Raw genomic sequence first — 18,047 nt, 5'->3', positions numbered from 1 at the left:
ACACAACTTTCACAGGTGCATAATGACTACGTGCATCACAAATATAGCTCACCAACGTGTAATGAGTGGGTACCAGATGATGACGCAGCGATAAACAGTTCACTCCCATCTGGAGCGTGGAAGGGAGCGAGGTGATGCAGACTCTCATTATGGGCTTGACAGAGGTGACTGGCAAAGGTAACAGATGGTTACCCGGATCGGGATGTGAAAGCCGGCATTATCTTTGGTGTGTGTGAGCGAAGGTGGAGGGCGGGGATGGTGGAGTACACAAGGAGAACATGAAAATCAGCATCAACACTGTGTACACTTTCACTCTTTGCAGCAGACACCACCAGGAATTAGACTGCAGCGAAGTTCTTTAACCCTTTAAAACCCAAACCCTTTTGAATTAGAAAACAGATTTAAAATACATAAATAAAGTAAAGAAGTAGAATAATTTCAAACGTATGTACGGATAGAATGTCACTTGAGGTTTTCAAACTTGAAAGCCATAGATTATCCGTGAACACAGTAGGAATTTACAGCCGTTAGAAGACAGTGTGGATTATAGCAGCAACAGAGGAAAACCCCCACACGTCCACAGACGTCGGAATGAAAGGCAGAATTAACAAAGAATCAAAACGCCCTCTAGTGGCTGGCTGCAGTAGTGGTTTTAGGCACCGCCCCTTCGAGGAAATAGCTAGAATTTGGTGCATGTGGTTCCTCTTGTTATCATACTTTTATTTCACAAAAAATGTTTTCATTTTATCTTTGGTGAGTGTCTCAACCATTCTGTTTTCATGTAGTACAGAGCAGGTTACATAAGTGTATTCTGTTAAATGGTAAAAAGGTGAATAGTCTGTCTTTGATATCACCCCTACTAGGGTTCTACAACCCCCCCCCCCCCCATGGTACTTTAGGCAAAACAAGGCAAGGCAGCTTTATTTGTATAGCACCTTACAACAGTATAAAACTGATCAAAGTGCTTCACAGAATTTAAAAAGATAAAAATGCATAAACACTAAAGTTTAAGAGCTACCATTAAAAACACTTAGCTGAGTTAAAAGCCAAATCATAAAAATAGGTTTTCAAAAGAGATTTAAAACCGGTCAGTGAAGAGGCCGACCTAATTCTCAAAGGCAGCACGTTCCAGAGCCTAGGGGGCGCTACAGAGAAAGCCCTGTCAGCTTACGTCTTGTTTTTGGGACTTCCAGCATCCTATCGGCCGACCTCAGAGACCGTGCAGGGGAGTAAAAATCCAGTAGCTCAGAAGCAGCACGGCCACGCAAAGATTTAAAAGCCCATAAAAGCTCCTTGTTCTGGAATCTAAAACAAACAGGCAGACAGTGCAATGAGGCCAAGGCAGGAGTAACGGGCTCCATCATTTTCGTCCCAGTGAGCAGCCGTGCAGCAGCATTCTGCTCCAGCTGAATACGCGAGAGGTGGGATTGTGAAATGCCAAAAACAAACAATACCAGTAATCAAGCCTTGATATAAAATGTAATAAAGCATGAATTACTGTTTCAAAATCAGTAAATTCCCTTCACAACACAATCAGTCCTTCAGAGGCGAGGCTGCCGGGTGCAGGCGCCACCGTTCCCTCCAACCACCTGTCAAGGAGGATTAAGTGTCTTGCCCAAGGACACAAGAACTGCGGAAGATTGAGCGAGACTCAAACCTGCAACCTTCCGATAACGTGGCGGGCACTCAACTCTTCTGCCACCGTCGCTCCGAAAGGATAATTTCACAAAACAGAATGAGAGAAAACTGATTCTGAGGACTGTGGAATGTGTCAATAAAAGGTTTGGGGAACACGAAGAGATATCCAGTAGCATCATTAGACCTGATAATCATTTTATTAGTAGATTTTCTCTCTGCTCTTTAGAAAACCAGAACACGAGAGTGTTTTTATTGGCGGCCACAGGTCGCAGTGATGTCAGTCGTGGTGTAATTCCTCTGAGTAATTGTTTCCCAAGCCGCTGAGTTCCTTCTCATTTACTCAAGAGGACTGGAATGAACGTTTCGCTCTGGAAAAGTTTCTAAACTTGTTGTTGTCTGCTCTCTTTGAGCTTCGATGCCTGGAAACTTACCGATAAGACGCCTAATAGAGTTCTGTGGTTCCTCTCGCCTCAGACGCTGCCATAATGGTTTCTCAATGCACTCGAGTCTAATTATGGAACCGAAATTATTCTGCTTACTGTCATTAAATCTCGTTTCAGTCACTAGAAAGGCACACTGAAATAACACAGCTGCTTCATGGAAGACTCCAGTGCATATTTGGGAAAGTTCAGAGGTATGCAATGAGAGCAGAGCGGTCTGATTACTTATGCAGATCATTTCATGGATAAGATGTTCCAGATGCAGTCACTGGGTCGTGCGATGGGCTAGCTAGCTGCTGAAGCACTTCTAACCTGCAGAAACGTTCATATCAGGCGTCCGTGTGGGTTTGTGTCCAGTGCAGCTTCTGAATTTTGAAAAAGGCTCTAACCGGTTTGAGAGCTTCCTGCGTCTGAGCATGTGCAGTGTGTGTGTTGTTTTTAGGAACTGTGCAGGGCTTCATCACTGCCACACCATGCTTCCAGTCCCCACCAGACTCATGTGGACGTCTTTATTCAGAGCCGTGGAAAAATCGTGATGAGAATTCCTTGCAGCCAGTAATTTGGTACATTTAGACAGAGGGTGTGGGAGGCACTTTTTGAAATGTTCAAACACATCCAGGCTGTACCTCAGAGGCCGCGGGCCAGTAGACATCGCCAGCCGCAGGCAGACATTTTGGGTCTTTGCTGTTGCTCCGAGAACGTGCTAACAAATCATCAACTACCTTCAAAGCTGAAATTCACAACTTCCCCAATATGTGTTGCAAACCGACTGAGACATGAATCACTTTTAAAGTCTGTCAGAAAGGTTTGTGCGAGGGAAGCTCAGTGTTACCTTTACGACTCGTGATACGCCTCCAAACACCTGCTGGAAGCTACTCTTCTGCAGGTCTTCTGGGGTAAGACAATAAGGGATTCTTTATTAACATTACTTGGTTCATTATTAAGCATTAATAAGATATTAAAGAACGTGTTAACTGCTTAACCATGTTATGTAATGCATTACTAAGCAGACACCCCCCGGCTCTTTGTCCTAACATTAGGGACACATCTGATATGTATGTCTGATCTCAGAATTGTGTGTACTGAAACTCTAATTTCCCTCTGGGATTAATAAAGTATCTTTAAATTGAATTAAATTTGACACCTAAGGACGTCTTCTGGATTAAAAACAGCAATCAATCAAATTTTATTTGTATAGCACCTTCCATTGCCTTTACACAAGCCCAGGGCGCTGAACATGGCATAAAAACAACAAAAGAGCCAAGAGACCACAAGACAGATTAAAACAGCATAAAAGAGTGGCTAAAATAACAAAACAGATATAACAAAGACTAAAATTCTAAAAATCCATATTACATAAAAGCCAAACAATAAAAATAAGTCTTCAAATGACTCTTACAGACCTGCAGTGATGGGTGCAACATGGTGCTTTTTTATTTTGACATGAAAATGAAAGATCTGTACCTTCACAATAATTTAAAGAAGTTCACTGAGAAATGTATAATAAATATGAAATTCGATCAATCACTCTGAGTGTGAAAATAGTCTCCTACCCCTACTTCCTGCATTAGCTGCTGATAGAAAATAGACGGGGAAACTTCTGGGTCAGAAAACACCACACAGATCAATGTAACACTGTAAGTTAGCATTCATGGACTCACCCACGGAAGGTTGTGTTTATTTAGCCTCCAGGAGAGAGACTAGCACATCTGGGCTAGTAGAAGCTAACCATTAGCATTAGCAACTCCATCACATAGAATACCTTCAGAATTGAGTTTTTTGTGGAGATAAAACATCATCTTTAACAATCAAATAGAGTTTTTGGAAGAGTTTTGTTGCCAAGATGTCCGAATGTCATGAATATTAATGAGTAAGTCTCCAATTCCTGCTGTTTTCTGTCCCACCACTTCTTTGGCTAACTTCTCCTTCCTGAAACAGGAGCACCAGAGATTGACTTTCACTTTGTAAGTAGTAAACCAAACACAAACAGAAGTTCAGAGGAACAGGAATTGTAATTAGAGACAGTTTATAGTCGAGATGAAAAAAAGGGTTTCTAGTAAATCTATTTTGTTGAAAATTTTTTATCACTAAATGCAAATGGGTCAAAAATTGTGATTGTTTTTTAAAAGTATATTTTTATTTATATGATAATAGCTTTTATAACAATAAAACACACTTCATGTGAAAACTGGCCGGAGGAAGTTGTGACTGAACTCAGGAGATAAAAGCAAGGCCACAAAAGCTACGAGTTTATTTTCATTTTAGAGCTAATGACGACTTCCTTCCTGGTAACCACAGGAGCTTTAGCCCTGGCATCTGAGGGTGGCCACCAGCAGCCAAACCACAGAGGCTGTTGACACGCTCGACTTGCAAAAAAAAGGTTTACTGCAGCTAAAAACACGATTACGCTGCTGAGTGTGTGCATGACGTGGTGTAAAATGTGTCAGGAGTATTTAGGTCTCCGAAGGAACATTTTAGTATGTAAACTCTTTCTCACAAACATGCGTCATTTATACAAACACACACACACTCACACACACTCACAGGAACTCAGTGTTTACTGACAACAGCTACAAGAAGCTGAAGATCCACCCATAAACCGTCTCTCTTCTTGTTCTCTCTGTTAGAGGAAATTAGGTGAAGACTAATAGTCTTAAAACTGTTGAACCAGGATTTTGTAAGAAAAATGGCCACTCTGGCCACTTTATAAGGAACACCTTGACTGAACTGCATCTTCCACATCAAGAAAAAACAAACAAACAAAAAAAACATTTAAGCTTTTGCATTTTTTATTCATTTAGGATGGATGGACAGATAAACAGTAAAGAAATAACAATGAAATATATTAATTTAATATAATAAATAAACTGGTCAGGATGCCTCCTGGACGCCTCCCCGGGGAGGTGTTTCGGGCATGTCCTGCCGGCAGAAGGCCCCCGGGTCGACCTAGGACACGTTGGAGAGGTTACATCTCCAATCTGGTCCGGGAACGCCTTGGGGTCCTATCGAAGGAGCTGGTGGAGAAGGCCGGGGAAAGGACGGCCTGGAGCTCCCTAATTGGGATGCTGCCCCCGCGACCCGGACCCGGATAAGCGGAGGAAGACGAAGACGAAGACGAATATAATAATTTTTCATTCAAATATATTCATACTTTTTAGAATGTATTCAATTTTTCAGTGTCTTTTAATTCATGCTTTAAAGGGACTTTACGGAGTTTTGAATTTTTATGCTCACGATTGCCCCCTCAGGCCAAAAGCGTAACGGCAGCTTCAATAGTAGACTCGTGCATGAATAATGAAAGCAATGCTAAAATATAATCATATAAAACATGCAAAGCAAGTAATAAAGTATAATCATGTAAAACGAGAATAAAACTGTAGTAAATATTTAGATAAAAGCTAACCTACAAAGACGGGTCTTGAGCCTGGACTTAAAAACATGAACGTTCTCTGCGGCCCTGAGGTCCTCTGGCAGCTTGTTCCAGAGGCGAGGGCCATAACACTGGAAGGACGCCTCGCCGCTGAAAAATATCTACACAGCCAATCACATGGCAGCGAAAGCATCTTGGTGAAGAGGCCTTGAAAGTCAAACTGTGCAGAATGAAAAAGAAAACAGGTTTAAAGTCACTTACAAATTACTGTCGGCTCCACTCCGCCCCAGTCTGGCCGCGTTCGTCCCACTCTGCCTTAGGAATGCGGACATGATTGAGCACATGGGCGGTCTGTGGCCTGTGATGTCCAAGCATGTGGGCGGGGCAAAACAGCGCAGAGAAGTCCGCTGTGTCTCCATTATTAGGCCACCTGGAGGAGGGCTGAAAAGATGTCCAGTTGCACGCGGGCAAATCCAAGGCTATCTAAATGAGGACAGTCCCAACCTGGTCCAGGTGGAGTGGAGCTGATGCTAGTGTGTAAGGGGCCATTTATGGCTTCTAAAGTGGCCTGGTTGGTGGTCTGAATAGCTTAAAAACTGCTGCTCTATGGGATTTTGACCCACAACGTTCTCCGGTGTTTACTGCTACTTTTGCCAGAATAACGTTTCTTGAACATGACGATTAAAAAAAGCAACAAGGCAGAGGAGAGAGAGCAGTTAGAGACACCAGGTACACTGTAAAACAATGAAAAGCTGAATTTACTTAAATGAGTTAAGTAAATTGGTTCCACTGAACCTGGGAGCTTAAAGGCAAAAAACATTTATTTTTAACAACATGTAACATCATTAATTATTCTTTACATTTAAGCGTCTAGGTTCAGTGGAACCAGTTGACATAAATTGGTTAAGTGAATTCATATTTTCATATCTCACACTGTAATTTCTTTTTTATTATATAAACAGCAGTTGAGCTATTAATTTGATGTTTAAACTGATATATTTTAATGTGATACCTCTAGGGTTTATGCAAATGTATTTTCAGCACAATAACAACAACATGAGTTAACCGATGTGCTTTACTGTATAAAAATACCATTTTGGGAAACATACATGCAAACACAAGTTTAGATCCGTCTGCATGAACACAGCAAAGGAACAAGACCAGTCAGGTTCCTACTAAAGTCTCTTGGGTACTCTCATGCATCTGCAGCCCACATGGACTGTGTGTCATCAGAGAGAAAGGATCCTACTCTAGGAGAACGCGAATGATGAATCATGACATCACTTGCTTTTTTTTTCTTTCCAACCTGCGGCTCTGAAGTCAAGTGGCCATTTGGACCTTCCACAACAGCTCTTAATTTAGGCTAGAAGTGGTAAAAAAAAAATAAAAAACTCAGTTCAATTCAATTTAAAGCTGCAATGACAAATCTGCAGAACAAGCTAGCTTTAAAACAGAAACACGGTCACAGAACTGTCGCCCCTCCCATTGGCTATGTAACGTGAGGAAATATGGGTTTTCTGTCACAATGGTGGTGCTGGACGCAGCGAGGTCAAAGCTGGGTCATTGAGAACTTTCACCCACAGATTAAGACCTGAACGCCAGCGAGTCTGGGAGGAAACCATAACATCTGCCACCTGCGGTACCAGAAGAAGGAGTTCTCATGGACAAGTAGTCATAACAAATCAAAACTTAAAGTTTAAACTTCTTTTTCTTGATTTTAATGTTAAAGAATAATCATTATCATTTTGCTCATTATAAATGTGTTTAATCAAATGAATGGTTCTTATGCTTTTGGGTAATTATAATGGATTAATGAATCCATTCTTAAATAATGTTGAGAATGTGTGGTACTGACCTTCACACACACCCACACACATCTTCCCACAGTAAACTCCAGACACATTTGATGACGCACATGTTTGCTTTGAGAAGAGAAAGGTTTTTGGTAAGTTTCAGTCTTATGATAGCAGTTCGTGTTGGGCAACGGAAGAGAGTGGACCTGAAACCAAAGGGGGGGGGGGGCAGAGCCGGCTGGCTCGTTCTTCCCCCCTTTCACGCTGTTTCTGCCAAGCCAGGCAGAATAGCTGAATCGCAACTTCTAACGCAGACTCATTACCGAGTCTTTTGATTTCTGAGTGAATTAACTTAAGAAAGCGCGTCGACAAAACGCTTTACCATCAACGTGTACCGAGGGCAACTCTGGACCGGTTCCGTTCGACACCTACGTCTCCTGTCAGCCGCCGGTGTCATCTGGATGAACCACAACATCCTCCACGGCCCGGATCCGAAAGAGGGTCCACAAGAGTTCGGTGAGACAGAACACGGTGTTTAGCATTTGGATGCATATTTTCCAACTAAACCTAAGTTTAGTCAAACCATCACTTTTCACTCAGACACCTGTTTCTTCCTGAAGCAAAATCAGATGCACACACGCATCCATAATCACATCATATCACTCTCACAACTCACAACATTCTCAATCTTCATAAATTCACCAGAAGGTCTATTTGAGCAAGAACAACATATCAACTGTTAAAGATTGTCCCACAAAGTTGCCAATGTGATTGTTATTTCCTGTTTGTCAATTTTCAAAATCATTAGTTTAATTTGAAGAATTAAAACTGTTAATCCTTCAAACTTGTTTCCTCATTGAACTGAAACACAGACACTCAGATATTATCGGCAGTTTATCGATGAAAACAACCTTTGAGTCTTCTGAACAATATAAAATTTGGTTATTGATTTATTAAAAATTAATATTCCGAATTAATACGTAGCATGGTTCCTCTTTCATAAAAGAGCCTAAAACCATAACGCTACATTAATGGCGAGCGTATCCAGACTTCTATATCTGCGATTTATCTGATTTCTAACATCTAAAAGCTACAAACAGCGCTTTTCTCTGTGTTTCACTTTGATGTCTTATTTTGAAATAAACCGGAAATTGTTCCGCTGAAGTCACTCTTCCGGGAGACGTCCTGGTGGAAACTTGACGGGGAAGATCTCCGATCTCAAATTGACCGCATATTACAGAACTAACTTTGATTTATCCCATCTTCGCCTTCGGAGCGAACATGTGAGTTGTGCTTTTGACTAAATTCTGTCCGTTTTGACGCGCCGCCGCGTCTCTAATCTCTTCAGGTCGGAAAGCTACATTTCCGCTCTGGACCTTGCTGGGTGAGCTACCGTGAGCAGCTTATCCTCAGTTCCTAAAATTAAGACTAAATTCTCCGAACCTCCGTACGGAAACTAAATTCTCGGACACCTTTCGTCTCAGTGTGTTGACACTGTGGGCGAGCTATTGTGGAAGATATTTCCATTGCATAGGCGACTGATCACAGGCGAATCTAAACGGAATGCTCGGTGACACCTACCGTAGCTTGGATCGCTCGGTAAACGTCGTAAGGCGAAGCATGGCCGTCACGCGTTACTGCATTCAGATTGCGTACGCTTCCAAGTCCGTTTAGCTAAGCGGAGCGAGATGCCTGCTTGTTAATCGGGAAAATTTAAGTCTGGTCGCTACAGACAAAGGACGCTAGACCTAGCCGGAGAGCTAAGCTAGCGGGCCACAGTTGGACAAAAAGGGAACGCGTCCCGTTAAATTGTCATACCATTTCTGACACAGTCAGTCTGTCCTCACAAAACCCGCATCGGCGGTGATTCTTGTAATTCACTACGGTGTGTAGAATCTACATTTTGCTACGTTTGTCCGTCTGATAACATCTCGGCTGCGTAGGGTTTATTATTTTTTTTTATTTTTTTTTTATTTTGGACCGGTGTACGGGTCGGCTTTCACAGCCTCCATCGCTCGGATCCATGACTTTTTCTTCCATCTTGTGAAGTTGTGTGTATTCATTTCTCTATCAACAATTCCTTGTTTTACCCTGTGTCATACAGTTAAGTTGAGCTACGGACGGTCCTTGAGTGTGAGATGAATTGAGGATCTGTACCGGGCTCATACGTCGACTCAGAAGGTAAAAACGCGAGTTGCTCTGAACTTAATGAGAGATGGACGAGACACGACAAAATCTTTCTTGCACTGTTACACCTGATGTAAGGTACTCTGACGTTCTGCTTCCAGAACATGCCAAGACGCAGGAGTCTGGTTACCGGCCGAGCCTCGCTGGTCCCTCCGCCCGCCCGAACGGGCCCGCATTAGTCGGGTGCCGCCGGTCGGGCACGTTGGGGACTAGTGGCAGCGGTTCGGTGCCAGCTGCACTGGGTCGGAGGTGGTTCTGGTCTGCATTTCATGACGTGAATTCAAACACCATGCTGTTTACAGTCATAACGCTTTTTCTTTACATTTATTTCTTCCAGGGGGTCAAAAACCCACCATCAACATCAAGGTTTGAAATAAACAACACTTTCTCTGCTACTTTTAAGCTGAATAAATCTCTTGAGCCTATGGTTAACCTCTCTGACAAACAGGTTGTGCTTAACCCTTTGGTTCCTGATGCTTTTTCTCTGTCATCCGTGTTAAAGGCTGACCATCTCTCTAGCATGGGTGTGAAATCTTCAGGCTGTGACCCACCGCTTCAGTCAGAGGTCTGTTTTACTCGTCAGTCCGCCTCATGCATAAACCAGCTTCTTTATCGGGGCGTGATGGAAACGTCAGCCGCCGTGAAACACTTGTGGGCTCCGGACGGAGCTACCATGCCATTTAAGGGGTTTGTGCCCGGACATCTTGACCTTTATGTGAATGACCTTGTCACTTTTCAGTTTGTGACCTCTGCTAATACGGTGGCCAATTCCTTTCTCCTTTCACAGGGGTGTGACTCTGTCTCTGGCCTCTGTGCTCTCTTTCCTGTGATTTCTCTTACAGGTGACCACGACGACGCAATAAAACCTGCGGTTTCCAGCAGTCCTGTGGTCAGTGGCGATATTGTAGGAGGCTCGGTGGTTGCTGCGATCATCTCTCTCACGGGCACGGGATGGCCACCCGGCCCGCGAGCAGTAGGTGCGTGCAGTGATGCTCTGCTCGGGGCCCCTCCTGACAAAAGGGGGGTGCCGAGTGGCACTGAGTTTTCCGTTGCGGACTTCAACCGGTTCGGGGGAACGCCTCCTCCGAGCGGGCGGGTCATTGCAGAAATCGACACTGACCTTCCACCAATTCAGCTGACGACACTGACCTCCGACCCGGAGTTAGGTGCTGCACCTTCTACGGGGCAGAGTTCTAGTCAGTCTGTAACTACTCTGGTTAAACCGGGTTTTTCTGATTCTGTGTGGGAACCTCCATCATTCTTGGGGATAAAGTATTCTTGGCTTCAGTTTTCAGGACAGACCATGTTCCTTTCGATAGTGTCATGTCTGTGTCTGATTCTAAACATAGCTAGGTTTGCTTTGACACCCGTGACACAACCATCCTTGGATCACTCCTTTTCAGAACCTCCAAGTCCAACACCTCCAGGTCTTTGGACATCTGAACACCTACTCTTTCAGCACGATTCAGGTGACAATGTGCATCTTCTTGGTAATAGGGCTTTTAAGAGCTTAAGAACTGTTTGTTATGCTTCTCCTGTCTCACAGACATGGCATAGGTTTGAGAAACAAAAGGGGGGTGGGGAGCCTCCTCCTGCTTTGCGAGCATCATTTTCGCATTTCCAGTTCACTACCATTTCTGATCACAACAAAGTCGCCTCCGTTAAGCTGCAACACAACTTTGAGCAGGTAAAATCAGGTTCTGATCTAACAGCTAAACCATCAGCTTCGCTCCAGTTCCGGACGGAACCCTCAGGTAAATTCAAACAAGTTTCCCTGTGGGTTCGTAACACAAGATACAAACAGTTTGATAACCAAATCGCTTATGAGCCTGCTCCCACTGATACGTCCAAACTCGTGTCTCTGTGGGTCCGCAATACCAGATTCAAAACGCTTACTGAACAACACTATTCTGACCGACTCTATTCTGACCGGATTCTTTTCCGCTAACTGGTGGACCGTTACAAATTCTCTCGTTTGTGGGATGAATTTTTAACAAATGTGATATCCTTTGAGTTTTTTTTTCAGGTTACCTGCCTCCAGCCAGGGTCCTGTTACTAACTCACATCTTTAGGGATTACTAACCTACTGATTTACATTTTTAGAACTGATTTACATCTCTATCTTTTTATTAGTGCTTTGTGTAGCATGATTATATTTGATTACAAACTTAATTTTATTTTGTTACTATTTCCCTTAAAGGGCCACAAGCCAATTTGCCCTTCATTTTCATGATTATTTCTTTTATATACCGTAAATCCTCTAATACAGGCCCGGGCCTGTATTTGACTCAAGCTCATCAAGCTCCAGGCCTTTATTGGAAGGAGGGCCAGTATTAGAGGCAGGCCTCTATTTCTATTCGAGCAAAATGAACTAATGGTTCGCTGGAGTTTTTGACAATTAAAATTGCGCCCACATTTTCAAAGTTAAACACATTTCTTTTAACAACGGTAGTTTCTGCTTCAACCCTCTCCCCCCTCCCCCTGTGCAGCAGCCGCAAACTCACTGATGCGCCTGCAGCCTCTCGGAGTTCCTGCTGCTCTAAACATTAAAATAATTATTTCATTTTCTGTTCCTCACTTCTGATTACCTTCAATGGTGTCTGTTTGTTGCAACAGCAGGTACAAAAACTAACTTGTTTTTATTTGACTATTTTTCTGTCCTGTCTGTTTATTATCTTCCTGCATCTCCTCTCAATCCTAAAGAAAAGCTGCTGCCTGGGTTCATATATATTCACCTTATGAGTTACCTTTGAACTGCAGTTCTAAAAGATCTACCGACCGCAAAAACAGCGGAGCGCTTGCTGTTTGGCGGCCGTATAAGTGATCAGTGCATCGGAGGACAAGGTGATGCCCGCAGCGCCCCGCTCCACAGCATGCAGCGAAACGCATCAGGCGCAAATAAAAGACAGAAAACATTAAAGGAAATGAACTGACATGAACGATCGCGTGTTAAATTAGTTTTTGAGGTGGCGACACCTGATTGTTACTGTGGCCGTGCTCAGGAGGCAGATCTACCGACCGCGAAAACAGCGGAGCGCTCCCTGCTTGCCGGCCGCATCAGTGATCTGTGCGTCGGAGGACAAGTTGATGCGCCCCGCTCCACAGCATCGATACACATCAGGCGCAAATAAAAGACAGAAAACATTAAAGGAAATGAACCAACATGAATGATCGCGTGTCAGTACCTACGGGAGCGTGGTTTCACAGACGCGGAAGTGATAGCGTCGGTGAAACGCCGGCTGCTCTAGGAAACCCCCGAGCGTTCGAGCGTCAACGAAGTGACACGGAAATGCCGGGCTTTCCAGAAGTAAGTAAGATAACTTACTATGAGCTGATAGTTCGTTGGATTGATTGGTAGGTTGGAAACTCTGATCGTGAATCTGAAGAAACGATGACTGAGCTGTAAAGGCGACTTCCGTTTATAGCCGCGGTTTGTGACGTAGGTGCGACGTGGAGGGAATCCCCGCGAGGGGCATGCTGGGAGTCCCTACTTCGCGGATTTTCACCTATCGCGACCAGGTCTGGAACGCATCTACCGCGATAAACGAGGGATCACTGTAGTTCATAAAACCCCTACTGCTGCTCTCCAGAGTGTTCTGCAGCATAATCAGCACGTTCTCTTTGAACTTGATAGTGTAATGACCTGGCTGGGGTTGTAAGCCAGGTGCATTCTGGGTATTGTGTTATATGTGTTTCCTATCATTCTGCTAGTTCCTATGTGCTGATTTGCGTGTTGTGCGAGTGTTATGTAAGCCACAGGGAAGGTGATGTGTGTTCTGTGGAGCGGGTTGAATTAGCATGGTTAACTGACACCGTGACTCTGTGTGGTAGGAGCGTGATAGAGGATCGTGTCTGAAGCGTTACAAAGCTTGAAGAAAAAGCCTAATAAAGGTCTGCGCGAACCCCTACTGCCTCCTGCTGGTTGATTTGGGGACTATAACCCTGCCGCCGGGACTCTCGTACTTGCTTGTTACCACATTCCATCCGGCCACAATAAGAGACCGGCCATTATTTACCTCCGCTGACTCCGACACCGGCCAAAATTGGAGACCCGGCCTTTAATTGAATACCGGCCTGTATTAGAGGATTTACGGTATATGCCTTTACTTAGTGTAGCCTGCTGAGTTTCACATATCAGTTAGGATTTACTTTCTTTTATTTGTGTTTTCTCTGCATCACGTTTTTACATGACACGTAGAACAGGGTGCAGAACATTTCTTCTTTAGATAATTCACAAAAGGCATCCACATTTTCCCAGAGGCACCCATAGATAGGTTTTGATTGATTTCTTTGATTTGCATCAAATGCTATCTATCGTGTGGGCTGTCTCACTTTGTCTCCTTCTCCGAGCTCGTATGGACTACATCCCATCAGAGGGGTCGTCTTCACCATCCTTCAGCTGGTTTCCTGTCGCATGGGGCTTCGGTCGTGGTTCGAGCGGTGTCGAGGTCGTCACTGGACTTCGCCTGGACTACGCCTGAGGAACACATCACCTGCCCAGCTCCGTGTGGCACACGAGCTGCTTATCCTTTGCATACCTTTGCATTATTGCTGATGAAAATTAACTGCTATTGGCATAGCTCTGCTTTCAAGATTCCCTAAGTGGATTACTTTACAATGATTGCAACAGTTTTGGCCTTAATCATCTGATCAGGATAGACTCCCTTCTACACGAGACCTGTGGTGACGCTTCATCGTTCCTACCTTCATCTGGGATGTCTACCTTCACGAGTGCATCACGTTATTGAGGTTGTGACGTCAGGTGGCCTCTGTTGACCACCATGTCGTCACAAAAGGGGGGAATGTAACGTGAGGAAATATGGGTTTTCTGTCACAATGGTGGTGCTGGACGCAGCGAGGTCAAAGCTGGGTCATTGAGAACTTTCACCCACAGATTAAGACCTGAACGCCAGCGAGTCTGGGAGGAAACCATAACATCTTCCACCTGCGGTACCAGAAGAATGAGTTCTCATGGACAAGTAGTCATAACAAATCAAAACTTAAAGTTTAAACTTCTTTTTCTTGATTTTAATGTTAAAGAATAATCATTATCATTTTGCTCATTATAAATGTGTTTAATCAAATGAATGGTTCTTATGCTTTTGGGTAATTATAATGGATTAATGAATCCATTCTTAAATAATGTTGAGAATGTGTGGTACTGACCTTCACACACACTCACACACATCTTCCCACAGTAAACTCCAGACACATTTGATGACGCACATGTTTGCTTTGAGAAGAGAAAGGTTTTTGGTAAGTTTCAGTCTTATGATAGCAGTTCGTGTTGGGCAACGGAAGAGAGTGGACCTGAAACCAAAGGGGGGGGGGGGGGGGGGGGGGGGGCAGAGCCGGCTGGCTCGTTCTTCCCCCCTTTCACGCTGTTTCTGCCAAGCCAGGCAGAATAGCTGAATCGCAACTTCTAACGCAGACTCATTACCGAGTCTTTTGATTTCTGAGTGAATTAACTTAAGAAAGCGCGTCGACAAAACGCTTTACCATCAACGTGTACCGAGGGCAACTCTGGACCGGTTCCGTTCGACACCTACGTCTCCTGTCAGCCGCCGGTGTCATCTGGATGAACCACAACATCCTCCACGGCCCGGATCCGAAAGAGGGTCCACAAGAATTCGGTGAGACAGAACACGGTGTTTAGCGTTTGGATGCATCTTTTCCAACTAAACCTAAGTTTAGTCAAACCATCACTTTTCACTCAGACACCTGTTTCTTCCTGAAGCAAAATCAGATGCACACACGCATCCATAATCACATCATATCACTCTCACAACTCACAACATTCTCAATCTTCATAAATTCACCAGAAGGTCTATTTGAGCAAGAACAACATATCAACTGTTAAAGATTGTCCCACAAAGTTGCCAATGTGATTGTTATTTCCTGTTTGTCAATTTTCAAAATCATTAGTTTAATTTGAAGAATTAAAACTTGTAATCCTTCAAACTGGTTTCCTCATTGAACTGAAACACAGACACTCAGATATTATCGGCAGTTTATCGATGAAAACAACCTTTGAGTCTTCTGAACAATATAAAATTTGGTTATTGATTTATTAAAAATTAATATTCCGAATTAATACGTAGCATGGTTCCTCTTTCATAAAAGAGCATAAAACCACAACGCTACATTAATGGTAAGCCAAGCCAGTTTCTTCTAGAAACATCGTTCCTAAACCACGTCTGCCAGATACCGGAACACACATTGCCACAGAAAACAAATGAGTGCTAAACACCAGATGCAGTTTTCTGGGTCCAAACATCTTTTGTTGTCCTTGACTTCAAATGGTGTTTTTCTTTTTGGGACTCCGGTAGTTTGTTCAAAAGTTGAAGTGGCAGCAGCCGGCTGGTTCTCCTTCTCCGATGTTACTGAGCAGAGAACCTCTCACACCAGTGGTGTTCTGTTGATAAATGTGAGAATGTGTAAGTAGAGTGTGAGTGTGAGTAGAGGACCCAAATGCGGAAGTACAATGGTTCAGTGAGGCAGACAACCGTCCAGTACACACACACACACACACACACACACACACACACACACACACACACACACACACACACACACACACACACACACACACACACACACACACAGGACCAGAGCGTTTGCAAAGCGGGATTTGCCGCAACTCCCTGGGGAGGATTTTATTATTTACAGTAACAAAGCTGAAGCTAGAATAAACCGCCATCAGGCACCTCTCAAATCGAGACGGGATATAGGGAGGTCGCTCGGCGACCCCCCCCCCCCCCCACACACACACACACACATGTGACGTACAGGGTCGCGCAATTCGGGACACGTCAGACTGATGAAATTTCTTTTTCAGGACCTTTAGCTTTGATGTGACCTGCTTTTTGTCCCGCCTGATGCCCCGCTCAGCCGGTGTTTTCACCACTCTGTCGAACAGCTGGCTGTCTCTCACCGTCCCCGTAAAAAGGTGACTAATCTGTTCGTCCGCTGGCACGGCCAAAAGCTCCATGGTCTCCGCGTCCATCCAGATTGCCATGTTGCAGGTGGTTGAAAGATACTAGTGGGAGGCTGTGTTTGTCTGTGTTTATATCCAGAGGCGGAGCTGGCCTAAATGGCGCCCTGTGCGAGATCCCCCGGTGACCCCCCCCCCCCCCCCCCACACACACACACACACAAGAAAAAAACATTACACCTACAACTTTGTTTCAAATTGCGTGGAGTGTATTATATATAACAACGTTTGCTAACTGAATACAACATCCAGCTCCTGGCCACCTTCTCACCACTTGTCAAAGTTCTACTGAAATAGTGATGATGACAACATCTGCCATCGCCTTCATTCCTGGGAAATATGAAAGTAGTTGGCACCTTAGTAGGTCCTCTTCGAACTAGCTCTGTGCGTATGCTGTCGGTAATTGGTGATGACCACTTGGCTGGGTCTGAAGAAAGCTCATTTCCCGATTCCAAAAAGAAAGAATGGTCCTACCAGCTCGCCACTTCAATTTGAAGAAGATCAGTTCAACATGGGGAAAAAAGACCTGACCTGTAGGCCAGAGAAATGTTCATTAGCACATCAAGTTCGATTCAGTTTACCGGTAAATATATCACGAATGTACAACAGGTCAATTATTAATCATCTTGGCTACGTAGCTCAATCTATGCATTCCAGTAGCGTTTGCAACAAACAAATACAAAAACAACAATAAAGGAAAACAACTGACAGACAGCATAGCCGAATTCAAGGCAACATATAACAATAATCATTCGATGGCACTTGGTTTCAAGTTAAGCCCATTAAAGTGCTTAAGTAAATAAAAGTGTTTCAAAAACAGCGTTTTTGAACCGGAGTTCTGCTCGCGGTGGGAACTCTGCCGAACAAGGTCATTTTTTATAGCGAAAACGATCGACTGGTTACTGACAAGTAAAAGGGTGTTATTGGTAGATGTTAAGAACACTTACCGCTGAGGTAAAATGAGAGTATAAATGAAATGAGGGGAGAAAAACGCTTTGTTTTCCAACGCCGTTCTAAAGCAACAAGCTTACAGCCACGGCAGGAGTTGAGCCCGGAAGAATTCCCCCACAGCCAGCTTTCATGGTTGCCACGATGTGGAAGGAGCTAATCAGGAGAGGGACCTCACATCAGCTAACGTGGGTCATGTGACAGGGAGTAGTTGATATGGGTTACACTTTGTTGTGCTTTTATTACAGAAATATTATTATTATCATCACTGTTATTATTAAGAACATGCGATTTCTATGTTTTGTTTATGTATTGGTTGATGCTAAAAAAAATTTTTTTTTAGAAAAAAAAAAAAAAAGGAAAGGAAATTAAATGCCGCCCCCTGCAGACTGCCGCCCTGTTTGGCCGCACATGTTGCACATATCAAGCTCCGCCCCTGTTTATATCCCTTCCGGTCGGCACTCAGCGCGCAGCATACGTCACTAACGCAACCACCCTCTGTTGCGGGGGGGACCTCCCACAGTCCCTCCAAAGGGATTAGCGGGGCTGACACGCGTTTAACCATCAGAGGCGAGGGGCTCATGCGGCAATATTGCTACGAGGCTAAGCGCATCAGAATCGAGTTTTATCACCTTTCCCCTTTGGTCCTTGCCGCGTTTACAAGACCCACACATTCA

The sequence above is a fragment of the Nothobranchius furzeri genome, chromosome 19, assembly GCF_043380555.1.
Source record: "Nothobranchius furzeri strain GRZ-AD chromosome 19, NfurGRZ-RIMD1, whole genome shotgun sequence".
Taxonomy (NCBI): domain Eukaryota; kingdom Metazoa; phylum Chordata; class Actinopteri; order Cyprinodontiformes; family Nothobranchiidae; genus Nothobranchius; species Nothobranchius furzeri.
Note: the sequence above shows the minus strand (reverse complement) of the source record.